The following is a 14736-nucleotide window of genomic DNA, read 5'->3' on the forward strand; positions in this document are numbered from 1 at the left end:
AGTTTATCCATTAGTTATTGGACTTAAATCTTCTTATGCTGTATGACAGGCCCTAGCTAATGCCTTTGGATCGGTTTCACAAAATCGTCAACTTTAGCTCCATATTTCTCTTCAAGAGCTTAAAAAGGCTGATCTTTCTGTCTCTGCTTATCTTCAAAAGGCGAAGTCCCTTGTTGATGAACTTCAGGCATCAGGACGTCCAATATCCACTGCTGAATTTAATGCCATAATATATAGAAATATTGGGTATGAATATCACTCTATAATTACTTCTCTTAATTTGAGACCTAAACCTGTGTCATTCTATGAACTTCATGGTCACCTTGTTGCCCATGAACTTCTTTTAAATAATTCTCATGAGCCTGTTGCCAATCTTACTCTCAGAACCCAAACACCTCTTCTCCCAACTCCTCATTCTCAACATCAATCTCGTCCAGCTTATCGAGCTAATTATAATCAGGGGAATAACAGAAATCGAAATCAGCAAAATACTTTTGCTTGTCAAATTTGTGGTTATCGTAATCACACAGCTATTACTTGTCGTCGTCGATATCAACGGAACCAAAATACTGGAAATTATAATTATGGAAATGTTAATGCCAGCAATACCACTCCAACAGCTAATGTTGCAGCTGTTCAATCTTCTGCATCTCCTGCACAAGTGACATGGTTCCCTGACACAACAGCCAACTATCATATTGTTCCTGATCCAAATCATTTGACTCAAATCAATGAATACACAGGCCCGGATCAGCTCTTTGTTGGTAATGGACAAGGTTTATCAATTTCCCATACTGGTAATAGTGTTCTTTCTTTTCCTGATATTTGATTTAGCATGAATAAAATTTGATGTGTTCCTGAGATTAAGAAAAATCTCCTTTCTGTTCAAAAACTTGCAACTGACAATTCTGTGTTTTTTGAATTTTGGCCACATTATTTTCTTATAAAGGACCAAACCAGCAAGAAAATTCTGATGAAAGGTCCAAGTGAAGATGGAGTCTACAAGTTTCGTCAACCTCAGTTCTCTAAGCCTTTTGTGTATCTTGCAAATGTTGCACCTTCTCTGGGTGAGTGGCATAGTCGGCTGGGACACCCAAACGTGCAGAAAATTTTTTCTTTAGCAAAGCAAAATAAAATTTCAAGCTCTAGTTCTGTTCTTAGTCCATGTGCTAGTTGTCGTCTTGGAAAATTGAGTCGTGTTCCTCTTGCTTCCAAGGAACACAAAAGTGTTTGTCCTTTTGAAATTGTTTTTTCAGATTTTTGGGGTCCTGCCCCTATTCAGTCTAGCTTAGGTCATCGTTATTTTGTTATTTTTGTTGATGATTTCATTAGATTTACATGGATTTATTTTATGAAAGCAAAAAGTGAAGTGTTTGATATTTTTAAGCAGTTTGAATAGTTAATTTTTCGACAATTTAAAAAGAAAATTCTTGCTTTTCATTCAGATTGGGGTGGAGAGTATCAACGTCTTCATCAGTATTTTAAAAATCATTGTATTCAACATCGAATTGCCTGCCCGTACACTCATGAACAAAATGGTACGACAGAATGAAAAATTCGACATCTTGTTGATACGAGTTTAACATTGCTTGCTCATGCCAGTCTACCTTTGAAATATTGGAATGATGCTTTAGAACAAAGTGCAATGTTAATCAATGTTTTACCCTCTGATGTTCTTAACAAAAATTCTCCATATATTTGGCCTTCCAACCATTTGGCCTTCCAACCATTTGGCTGCTCCGTTTTTCCACTATTAAGACCATATAATTCTCACAAATTTTCTTATCGCACTCATGAATGCATATATTTGGGTCAAAGTCCTTATCATTCTGCATATAGATGTTTAGATGCTAGTACAGGTCGGATTTATTTAGCAAAGCATGTCCGATTTCACTCTAATGTTTTTCCTTATGCTAGCCGTGCTACTCATTCTAATGAAAACAAGGCTGAACAAAATTGGTTAACTGTAACATGTCAAACTTCTCTAGACTTGGCTTTTTCATCAGAATTAGGTAACCTTCAAAACTCAAACTCTGTTTCTTTATCTTCTCCGCTTAATTTAAATACTTCTACCTCACCAAAATCTCTTACAACTATTTCTATGTCGTCTTTATCTTCTCTCACTGAATCTCCAAAATCTAATTCTCCTGGTTTACAACTTCTTGTATCTACACCAGAATCCATAGATCGATTCAAACTCATTCGCGCCCATCATATGGTCCTTCGGCCCCATCCTAAACCAAAAAAAATTTTCCTACATAGCCACTTCCATGCCTAATCAAGAACCCATTTGTTTTACTTATGCTAATAAATATCAGGTTTGGAAAGATGCTATGCAGGAAGAAGTCACTGCCTTACAACAAATCAGACATGGGTATTAGTGCCACGGCCTTCTAATGCCAACATCATTAAAAATAAATGGATTTATGGCATCAAGCATAAGTCTGATGGTTCAGTTGAGCGTTTCAAAGCACTATTAGTGGCCAAGGGATTTACTCAACAGTTCGGTATCGATTATTCAGAAACCTTCTCACCAGTGGTTAAATTTACAACTGTACGAACTGTATTATCTATTGCAGCATCATAAAATTGGGAAACATGTCAACTTGATATATCTAATGCTTTTCTTCATGGATGTTTGGATAAGGAGCTATTTATGGAACAACCAATTGGATTTATCGACAAGCAAAATCCAGATTATGTTTGCAAGCTTCAAAAGTCATTATATGGTCTCAAACAAGTTCCTCGAGCTTGGTTTGAACGGCTCACAGCATTTCTTGAGACTCTTAAATTTTAGCGTTCCCATTCAGATCATTCCCTCTTTATTTATTCTAATGGTACTAAGAAATTATTTGTTCTTGTTTATGTCGATGATATCTTTGTTACAGGAAATCAATCACAACTAATTTAATGGTTTGTGGATAAATTGCAACAAGAATTTCCTGTTCGTGATCTTGGCGATATACATTATTTTTTAGGGATTGAAATCCAACGCCATGTCAAAGGATTACTGCTTTCTCAACATAAATATATTGAGGACATTTTACAAGCTACAAATATGCAAGCATGCAAGGGGTGTCGTACACCAATGGCTCAAACTCCAAGTTTGAGTAAAACCATGGGCACACTTCTCTCTTCGGGTAATGAGTATAGACAAATTGTTGGAGCATTGCAATATGTTACCTTAACTCGTCCGGACATCGCTTTTAGTGTTAACAAACTTGCTCAATTCATGCATTGTGCAACAACAGAGCATTGGCAAGCTTGTAAACTTCTTTTACGTTATTTACGGTAGACATCTAGTCATGGTTTGTTACTACAACGTGACTCTTCCTCTGTTTTACATTGCTACTCTGATAGTGATTGGGCAGGGTGCCCAGATGATCATCGTTCTACAGGTGTTTATCTCATTTATTTGGGAACAAACTTAGTATCATAGTCCTCAAAAACACAACCTACTATAGCAAGATCAAGTATTGAAAGTGAGTACAAAGCTCTAGCAAACACAACGGCTGAAGTCATGTGGCTAACGACACTCCTACAAGAACTTGGGTTTCCCTTAAAATCACCAGCACAACTTTGGTGTGACAATGTAAGTGCTATTTATCTCAGCTCTAATCCGGTGTTCCATGCTCGCACAAAACATGTTGAAATCGATTACCACTTCATCAGAGATCAAGTGAAACGTGGTTTAATTCAAATTCATTTTCTAAAAAGCACTGATCAAGTTGCTGATGTGATGAAAAAACTGTGACATTCTACCGAGTCGAGTCTTTGCATAGTCGAGTCTCTGCATAGAGTCGAGTCGAGTTGAGTCGAGTTGAACCAAACCCGGTTGGGGTAGAATGGGATTATTAGTGGACTTACTTGATTGAGAGAAAAAGAGCAAAGTGTAAGGATTAGGATTTAATGGCATTAAAAGAACAAGCTTGGGTATTAAGTTATAGCCTTTTGACAATTGAGGTATCATTTAGTAAGTTTCCATCATTTATCTTGATTTTGTGATGACTTACCCGTAATCATCATTTTACTTTCCCATTGTTCATCTTTATCTTCATCTTCTTCATCTCCTTCATTTCCTTTACTTCTCCATCCAATTAGGCAACCTCAATTCTCTCCAAGTAAGTAGAATTACTTGCAACTTATTGTTATTCAGTCTCTACTTGAGTGATATTGTAGATAAGTTGTAAGAATTTTGATGTGTATAGGAGAAGGGAGTTCAAAGAGTGTAGAGAAGAGAAGCTAGAACAGAGCTCAAGCTTTTTGGAGTAAAGGTTTGATATCTCTTAATTTTTATTATTGTCTTTGCATGAGAATTTGTGTGGTGTGTTGCTATTGAGACAATATATTGCTTCATGTTGGAGAATGGTAGTGGTGAGAAAACAGGGGAGGTATTGAGTTTATGTTGAAAACAGGGGAGGACTTCATCTTGATTTTGACCCCATTTAATGAGGGAATTAGGAAGTGTCATAAAAGAGTTATTTGTTCCTCTATGTGTTAGCTTTGCATGGGTTTTTGAATCACCCAAATTGGATTTGTATATTGAGAGATATGACCAAAAGAGTGCAGACTGCGCATGCTGGAAACGCGTCGCGACCTGGCACTGCGTAGGCTGGAAGCACGTCGCGCGCTCGCGACTTTGCACTGCGCGCGCGCGACTTCCACTTCAAACTCTTTGACTCTCAATTGGCACATTATGCGCTCGCGACCTTGCAAGATGCGCTCGTGAAGTTGGCCCTTGGCCTGGAAGCGCTCGCGACTTGCATTGCGCGCTCGTGTAGTTGGCATGAAAACTCACTGTCTCTCATTTGGCACACTACGCGCTCGCGACTCTCAAGTACGCGATCGCGACTTGTGCCTGATAACACACTGTCTCTTATTTTCTGCATCTCGCGCTCGCGACTTCCACAGGCGCGCTCGCGACTTGGCTTTTCCTGCATTTTTGGACTTTCTTTTTCTATGTAATTGGGTTCTTTGCTCAACTTGTATGCATCCAATCATTTCAAAACAAAAGACAACATTAGAACATGTATCAAAACAACATCCAAGCATGCAAATGATGTGAAATCATATGAACATTATAATTTATGAAGTGATGAACTATTACTATGATGTTGTGTTATACATTTGACATACCAACATTATGCTCCATTGAGGTTAGGTAGAAACCATGTCGATAAGGCCATGTCGCAACATAGGATAGCAGATCTGCGCCTCATACAGTTTGTTACTCCGGCTACAGGCCGTTGAGTGGATATGATTATATGGGCCATAGCAGCCAAGTATACAGTATTCATCCAGTTTATACAGTTTTTCTTATCACCTCGGTTTCGCTATAACCTTATGGAGCCATACAGATATCTGGACATAACATTGCATAAATCATACAGATAAATGAAAGATATCATGATATGTGTGCTTATATGTGCCTTGTGTGCCTACATGATTCTTTATATACAAGTATGTGCTTTATTGTTTCTTTCCTTGTTGAGATATCCACTGAGCTTTATTTGCTCAGTGAGTTACCTGTTTAACTCGCAGGTTTTGAGACTGGTCCGTAGAGGGTCCGTTTACAACTGCTGCCGTTCATCTGTAGAAGACTCGGTCTTCAGGGTAGAAACTCATTTTGTTATTCTTTTTATGGCATGTACAGGGCACACAGTTGGGCCCAATCCATTTTGTAACTAGTATCATGTCTTGTAAAGATTATAGACAGTATTAATATAACAGCATCAGCATGCTAGTATGTTCACATACAGGATGATGTCAGCATGACAGGACATACAGTCAACCAGTTTGTAGCGTCTCGTCTCGGTTTATTCGGGTTTACGGGTGGACCGAGAAGGGATGTTACAAATTTTGGTATCAGAGCCCTAGGTTCAGTTTCCCTGGGCTTGCATTCATAAGTCAGTATAGTGTACATGCCATGTCTACCCTGATGAACTAAGCAGTTGTTGTTCTTTTAGGAGGATGTCACAAGAAGGTTAGAGCGAGTCACACGCCTCCAGGGCAGTGGAGGGTGAGGCTCCAGTAGCACCAGGTCAGGAGGTGCTGTTAAAGCAACTTGCAGATACTTTTCGACAGATTGCAGGGGTGATGCCGCAAAGCACCAGTTGTAATAGAAAGAGAAAGAAAGCCCCCATTGGAGAAGCTTCGAAAATATGGTGCGAAGGAATTCAGTGCCAGTAAGGATGATAGTCCAGAAATAGCTGAGTATTGGTTAGATGGGACATCGAGAGTTCTGGAACAATTGCAGTGTACACTAGAGGACAAGTTGATTTGTGCCACATCATTGCTAATAGATGAAGCATATACATGGTGGACTACTGTTCAGCAGCGAGTATCAACAGAACAGCGTACTTGGCAATTCTTCTTGGACGAATTCAAGAAGAAGTTCATCACAGAGGCATACCTAGATGCGAGAAGGAAGGACTTCTTATACCTTCGACAGAACAGAATGTCAGTGTCAGAATATGAACGAGAATTTACTAGGCTTAGCCGGTATGGTGAGCGGATAGTGGCTACAGAAGCCGAAAGGTGTAAAAAGTTTCAGGAAGGCCTGAATGATGAGATTCAGATGGGAGTGGTAGCTTCCAGATTCAGAGAGTTCTCAGCTTTGGTAGAGGCAGCTCAGGAGATAGAGCGAATTCAGGCCAGTCAGCGTACCAGACGCCAGCGGACTCAGCAGAGGAGAGACCAAACTCAGAGTGCACCCAGTAGCTATCAGTCAGAAAGTAAGAGATTCAGAGGTGCTAGTAGTTCAGCTGGTTCTAGACCTTCCTTTAGCCAAGGCGCAGCTAGGGGTGCTAATATGCCAGCAGTATCAGTTGTGGCTAGTTCCGCCGGTGGTAGCCGAGGTTCAGGCAGAGGAACTGGTAGAGGCACCAGTAGAGGTGCAGAGTCAGCCGGTTATCCTTTTCCACCTTGTGAGCATTGTGGCAGACGACATGGTGGAGAGTGTTGGTTGGTGACTGGTAAATGTTGGATATGCGGAGCATCAGACCATCAGAAGAAAGACTGTCCTAAGAGGGCAAGAGTTCCTACACAGTTCTTAATAGGCAGAGGTAGAGGTGAGAGCTCCGGAGGGCAAAGACAGCAATCAGAGACTGTTGACAGACCCGATACTAGAGGTCCAGCCAGGGTTTATGCTATGCGAACCAGGGAAGAGGAGGAAGCTCCAGATGTAATAGTTGGTGAGTTTTCTCTATGTGGTCATACAGTTTATGCTTTAATTGATCCTGGATCATCTCATTCATACATTAGTGTACCTAAACCTTGGGTTAAAGGGTTAGAAGTTGCATATGTGAGTCAGGGTATGGTAGTTACTAATCCACTAGGTGATGTAGTAAAAACCCATACAGTAATCGAAGGATGCCCAATTGTTATACATGGAAAAGAGTTTCCAGGAGATCTTATGGAGTTGCCATTTAGAGAATTTGATGTTATTCTGGGTATGGATTGGCTATCCAGACATCAGGCTATAGTTGATTGTGCAAAGAAAAGGGTGACATTATATACTACAGCAGGGGAAGAGATAATAGTAGTCGGGAAGCGGCGAGATTTTCTGGGTAATGTGATATCAGCCATGGCAGCAAAGAGATTAATTCAGAAGGGTTGTGAAGCATACTTGGTATGTGCATTACACGCAGAGCAAGAACAGTCAAAAGTGCAAGACATACCAACAGTGTGTGATTATCCAGATGTATTTCCAGAAGAGTTACCAGGGTTACCGCCAAGGAGGGAAGTGGAGTTTACCATAGATGTCTATCCTGGAGCAGCACCAGTATCAATTGCACCTTACAGAATGGCACCAGCCGAGCTAAAAGAGTTAAAGATTCAGCTATAGGGGTTATTGGATAAAGGCTTTATCAGACCCAGTGTATCACCTTGGGGAGCACCGGTATTATTTGTAAAGAAGAAAGATGGATCATTCAGATTGTGCATTGACTACAGACAACTGAACAAACTGACAATCAAGAATAAGTATCCATTGCCTTGAATCGATGATTTGTTTGATCAACTAAAGGGTGCAGGTATGTTTTCTAAAATCGACCTTAGGTCGGGATACCATCAGTTACGGATAAAGGAAGAAGATATCGCTAAGACTACATTCAGGACCCGATATGGTCACTATGAATTTTTAGTCATGCCATTCGGGCTCACAAATGCACCAGCGGTTTTCATGGATCTCATGAACCGCGTGTTTCATTCATATTTAGATCAGTTTGTGGTGGTGTTCATAGATGACATTTTGGTCTACTCCAGAGACAGGGTTGAACATGATAAACATTTGCGGATTGTACTTCAGACATTGAGGGATAAACAGCTGTATGCCAAGCTCAGTAAGTGTGAGTTTTGGCTGGAAGAAGTTTCGTTCTTAGGACATGTGGTATCATCTGAGGGTATCAGAGTGGATCCTAAAAAGATTGAAGCTATTGTTAATTGGAGACCACCCAGAAATGTTACAGAAGTTCACAGTTTTCTGGGTTTAGCCGATTATTACAGAAGGTTCGTAAAGGGATTCTCTATCATTTCATCACCTTTAACAAAATTATTAAAGAAAGCAGTTGTATTCCAATGGGATGATAGATGTCAGCAGAGTTTTGACACTTTGAAGAAAAAGTTGACTGAAGCACCAGTGTTGACCCAGCCAGTGTCAGGTAAAGACTTTGAGATTTACAGTGATGCCTCTCATATTGGGTTAGGATGTGTACTTATGCAAGACAGGAAGGTGGTAGCTTATGTCTCCAGACAGTTAAAGCCACATGAATTGAATTATCCAACCCATGATTTAGAACTGGCAGCTATTGTTCTAGCATTCAAAGTATGGCGGCATTATCTGTATGGTGAAAAGTGTCACATTTACACAGATCATCAAAGTTTAAAGTATTTACCAACACAGAAAGATTTGAATTCAAGACAACGGAAGTGGATGCAGATTCTAGCTAATTATGATTATGTCATTAATTACCATCCGGGCAAAGCTAATGTGGTAGCTGATGCCCTTAGCCGGAAATCATTGTTTGCTTTGAAAGCAATGAGAATTCGCATGGAGTTGCAACAGCAGGGAGTGATTCTAGCATAGATGCAAATACAGCCATCTTGGGTTCAGGAAGTTGCAGAAGCACAGAAGAAAGATGCACAAACATGTAACATCCCAGGCTCTACCGAGATATTGTCCGCTTTGGGCCCCAGGCCCGCACGGTTTTGTTCCTGGGCCAGGGAACCACCTCCTAGCCCAAAACGCGTCTCGGGAACTCAAGGCCTGCTACTCCTTATGTACAGTACTTCCACCTTGTGCTTAGCCGATGTGGGATTTCGCCTAAGGTGCAGTCCCTGACATACACCCCCCCTTAGGGACTCAGCGTCCTCGCTGAGGTTTGCCCCACCACCAGCCATAGGGACAAGGCTTGGCTCTGATACCAAGTTTGTAACATCCCAGGCTCTACCGAGATATTGTCCGCTTTGGGCCCCAGGCCCGCACGGTTTTGTTCCTGGGCCAGGGAACCACCTCCTAGCCCAAAACGCGTCTCGGGAACTCAAGGCCTGCTACTCCTTATGTACAGTACTTCCACCTTGTGCTTAGCCGATGTGGGATTTTGCCTAAGGTGCAGTCCCTGACAAAACAGCACTATGGGTGAAACAAGTACAGGAAGATCATGGTGGGAAATTCAGATTGGATAACAGTGGAGTCTTATTTTATGAAGACAGAGTTGTTGTACCACAGATAGGAGAGCTTAGACAAAAGATTCTGCATGAAGCTCATAACAGTCCATATACAATGCATCCAGGTAGTACCAAGATGTATCAAGATTTGAAGAAAGGCTATTGGTGGCCGGGCATGAAGAAAGATATCGGAAATGTTGTAACAAGATGTTTAACATGTCAACAAGTAAAAGCAGAACATCAACTGCCATCTAGGTTGCTTCATCCAATAACAGTGCCAACATGGAAGTGGGATCAGATCACGATGGATTTTGTTACTGGATTACCTCAGACGCAGCGGAAGCATGATGCAGTATGGGTGATTGTGGACAGATTAACTAAGTCCGCACACTTTCTACCAGTTAGGATGGACTATTCTCTAGACAAGTTAGCAGAAATTTATGTTAGAGAAATAGTTCGACTACATGGAGTTCCATCATCCATTATATCTGACCGTGATCCAAGGTTTACATCGAAGTTTTGGGGTAAACTGCAGGAAGCATTAGGAACGAAATTGCATTTCAGCACTGCATTTCATCCTCAAACAGATGGCCAATCAGAGAGAGTCATTCAGATCCTGGAAGACATGATGAGAGCATGTGTCATAGAATTTGAAGGCAGTTGGGACAGATATGTACCTCTCATGGAATTTGCCTACAACAACAGCTATCAATCGAGCATTAAAATGGCACCATATGAAGCATTGTATGGTAGACAATGCAGGACACCTGTGTGTTGGACAGAACTTAGTGAGAAGAAGATTTTGGGTCCAGATTTGGTTAGAGAAACGGAAGAGAAAGTGGAGATCATCAGAAAACGGCTGAAAGAAGCAAGTGATCGACAGAAGTCTTATGCTGATTTAAAGAGAAAGGATATTGAGTATTCGGTCGGTGATAAAGTATTTCTGAAAGTTTCACCATGGAAGAAGATCCAAAGGTTTGGACGAAAGGGTAAGCTTAGCCCTAGGTTCATTGGTCCATACGAGATTGTTGAACGTGTCGGACCATTAGCCTATCGCCTAGCATTACCTTCAACCTTAGATCGAATTCATAATGTTTTTCACGTCTCCATGTTAAGGAGATACAGATCAGACCCATCACATGTGTTATCAGCAGAAGAGATTGAAATTCAGCCGGATCTCACTTATGAAGAAGAACCAGTTTAAATCTTAGCCAGAGAAGTTAAAGAATTGCGGAACAAGAAAATAGCATTGGTAAAAGTTCTTTGGAGGAATCATAAGACAGAAGAAGCAACTTGGGAATCTGAAGAAACCATGCGACAACAGTATCCGCAGTTGTTCACAACAGGTAAACTTCGGGACGAAGTTTTTATTTAGGAGGGGAGAATTGTGACATCCTACCGAGTCGAGTCTTTGCATAGTCGAGTATTTGCATAAAGTCGAGTCGAGTTGAGTCGAGTTGAACCAAACCCGGTTGGGGTAGAATGGGATTATTAGTGGACTTACTTGATTGAGAGAAAAAGAGCAAAGTGTAAGGATTAGGATTTAATGGCATTAAAAGAACAAGCTTGGGTATTAAGTTATAGCCTTTTGACAATTGAGGTATCATTTAGTAAGTTTCCATCATTTATCTTGATTTTGTGATGACTTACCCGTAATCATCATTTTACTTTCCCATTGTTCATCTTTATCTTCATCTTCTTCATCTCCTTCATTTCCTTTACTTCTCCATCCAATTAGGCAACCTCAATTCTCTCCAAGTAAGTAGAATTACTTGCAACTTATTGTTATTCAGTCTCTACTTGAGTGATATTGTAGATAAGTTGTAAGAATTTTGATGTGTATAGGAGAAGGGAGTTCAAAGAGTGTAGAGAAGAGAAGCTAGAACAGAGCTCAAGCTTTTTGGAGTAAAGGTTTGATATCTCTTGATTTTTATTATTGTCTTTGCATGAGAATTTGTGTGGTGTGTTGCTATTGAGACAATATATTGCTTCATGTTGGAGAATGGTAGTGGTGAGAAAACAGGGGAGGTATTGAGTTTATGTTGAAAACAGGGGAGGACTTCATCTTGAATGAGGGAATTAGGAAGTGTCATAGAAGCGTTATTTGTTCCTCTATGTGTTAGCTTTGCATGGGTTTTTGAATCACCCAAATTGGATTTGTATATTGAGAGATATGACCAAAAGAGTGCAGACTGCGCAGGCTGGAAACGCGTCGCGACCTGGCACTGCGTAGGCTGGAAGCACGTCGCGCGCTCGCGACTTTGCACTGCGCGCGCGTGACTTCCACTTCAAACTCCTCAATTGGCACATTACGCGCTCGCGACCTTGCAAGATGCGCTCGTGAAGTTGGCCCTTGGCCTGGAAGCGCTCGCGACTTGCATTGCGCGCTCGCGTAGTTGGCATGAAAACTCACTGTCTCTCATTTGGCACACTGCGCGCTCGTGACTCTCAAGTACGCGATCGCGACTTATGCCTGATAACACACTGTCTCTTATTTTCTGCATCTCGCGCTCGCGACTTCCACAGGCGCGCTCGCGACTTGGCTTTTCCTGCATTTTTGGACTTTCTTTTTCTATGTAATTGGGTTCTTTGCTCAACTTGTATGCATCCAATCATTTCAAAACAAAAAGACAACATTAGAACATGTATCAAAACAACATCCAAGCATGCAAATGATGTGAAATCATATGAACATTATAATTTATGAAGTGATGAACTATTACTATGATGTTGTGTTATACATTTGACATACCAACATTATGCTCCATTGAGGTTAGGTAGAAACCATGTCGATAAGGCCATGTCGCGACATAGGATAGCAGATCTGCGCCTCATACAGTTTGTTACTCCGGCTACAGGCCGTTGAGTGGATATGATTATATGGGCCATAGCAGCCAAGTATACAGTATTCATCCAGTTTATACAGTTTTTCTTATCACCTCGGTTTCGCTATAACCTTATGGAGCCATACAGATATCTGGACATAACATTGCATAAATCATACAGATAAATGAAAGATATCATGATATGTGTGCTTATATGTGCCTTGTGTGCCTACATGATTCTTTATATACAAGTATGTGCTTTATTGTTTCTTTCCTTGTTGAGATATCCACTGAGCTTTATTTGCTCAGCGAGTTACCTGTTTAACTCGCAGGTTTTGAGACTGGTCCGTAGAGGGTCCGTTTACAACTGCTGCCGTTCATCTGTAGAAGACTCAGTCTTCAGGGTAGAAACTCATTTTGTTATTCTTTTTGTGGCATGTACAGGGCACACAGTTGGGTCCAATCCATTTTGTAACTAGTATCATGTCTTGTAAAGATTATAGACAGTATTAATATAACAGCATCAGCATGCTAGTATGTTCACATACAGGATGATGTTAGCATGACAGGACATATAGTCAACCAGTTTGTAGCGTCTCGTCTCGGTTTATTCGGGTTTACGGGTGGACCGAGAAGGAATGTTACAAAAACCTTTGGGTTATCCATTATTTGAAGCTCATTGCAACAAGCTGCGTCTTTGGTCTCCTACGACACAGCTTGAGGGGGGGGCTGTTAATGATTATCTTCAGCTCCAAATTCTATTCTATTCCTTAACTCAACAAATCTGTATCAACGTGAGCTGTCAAGGAGCAATTGTAGGATAGAAATATTCTAGTTACCTAATCTGATTGTAAATTATAGCCTAAATTAATGTAATTTGTTTTCTTTCTATATTAGCTTCCTGTACAGGCTATATATATATAGCTTTTTGCTAATGTTTGTAGATATCAAATTGTGAATACAAATTCTTAAATTCTTGTCTTTATTTTACAGCTTGGTCTCCTATTCTTACTCTCTCGGCTTTTGGAGGTGGACGGCTGTCAAGGGAGGAACGAATTGGTAAGGGTGTAACCTTTCTCTTCACTTGTTTATGTTTATATAGGGACCAAAGCATCACTTTAGGGCCGCTTTATTTTTCTACAGCCAAAGTCAATAAAATAATAAAATACTGTGATCAAACTTGAGGACAAAGCATGCTACAATGAACAAAATTGGTGCCACACAAAAACTGATTTCATGCTTCCAAATGACTTACTAAATGATCATTTTCAAAGTCATTTCAGGAGTATAAATTAGAGCTGACGTGGATAATTATTGAATCAAGCCTATTTCTTTTGCTTTTTCACCTAAAACAGTAAAAATCTATCAACTCATGGTAAAAATCAAAAAGGAAGAAATTATCTAGTAACGAGACTCATTTATTAATTATGGTAATCAAAATGTAACTAAAACAATGAAAACTGTATATAAAATTATATGCATTTTGATTGTTATCAGCGTGAACTCGGGATTCCGGTCGTCGTTGTTAGCGCCTATTGTGACGACGAGGACGAACAAACCAGTTCGGACAAAAACCCGACACTGGAATCGGTGTACAAGAATCTAATATTGGGATTCTCAAACCCATTTATTCATGGATTTCTCTCATTTTCAATCTCACTACGATGGTGTTGGATGCTTTTGAGAGTGCAAACGTGAGCGGTGACGTTTGATGAGATAATGATCGTTGCCATGGACGCTGACCACCATCTGTTATTTTAGTGACTTTTGGTCAGCGTGCTCCACATAGATAGTGATCGGCGGCCCAAATAGGAAAAATAAGAGAAGGGTTACACTTTGTCAATTTCATATATTTTCTCTCACTTCTCTCTTACTTTTTTCACTATTTAACGGAAAAAATGAACCAAATAGGAAAAATAAGAGAAGGGTTACTTTGTCAATTTCATATATTTTCTCTCACTTCTCTCTTACTTTTTTCACTATTTAATGGAAAAAATAAGGAAATTGGACGGAGGAACTACTTAGGATGATAGATACACACGTCAGGATGCGTTGAATATTTGTCCAAAATGGATGGACTACTTAAATAATTTCGTCATACCTCAGGGACTAAATAATTAATTTCTCTATTATTATTTTGGATATAATAAGTTTATGATTTTTTTTGGATGTTTATGTTGGCTTAGGTTTGGCCCAAACTAGATTTACTTTTGGCCCAAATGCAAACATAACAATTAACAAGCAA

This window comes from Jatropha curcas, chromosome 2 (genome assembly GCF_041381405.1).
Source record: "Jatropha curcas cultivar XTBG-Jc1 chromosome 2, XTBG_Jcur_1.0, whole genome shotgun sequence".
NCBI classification, from domain to species: domain Eukaryota; kingdom Viridiplantae; phylum Streptophyta; class Magnoliopsida; order Malpighiales; family Euphorbiaceae; genus Jatropha; species Jatropha curcas.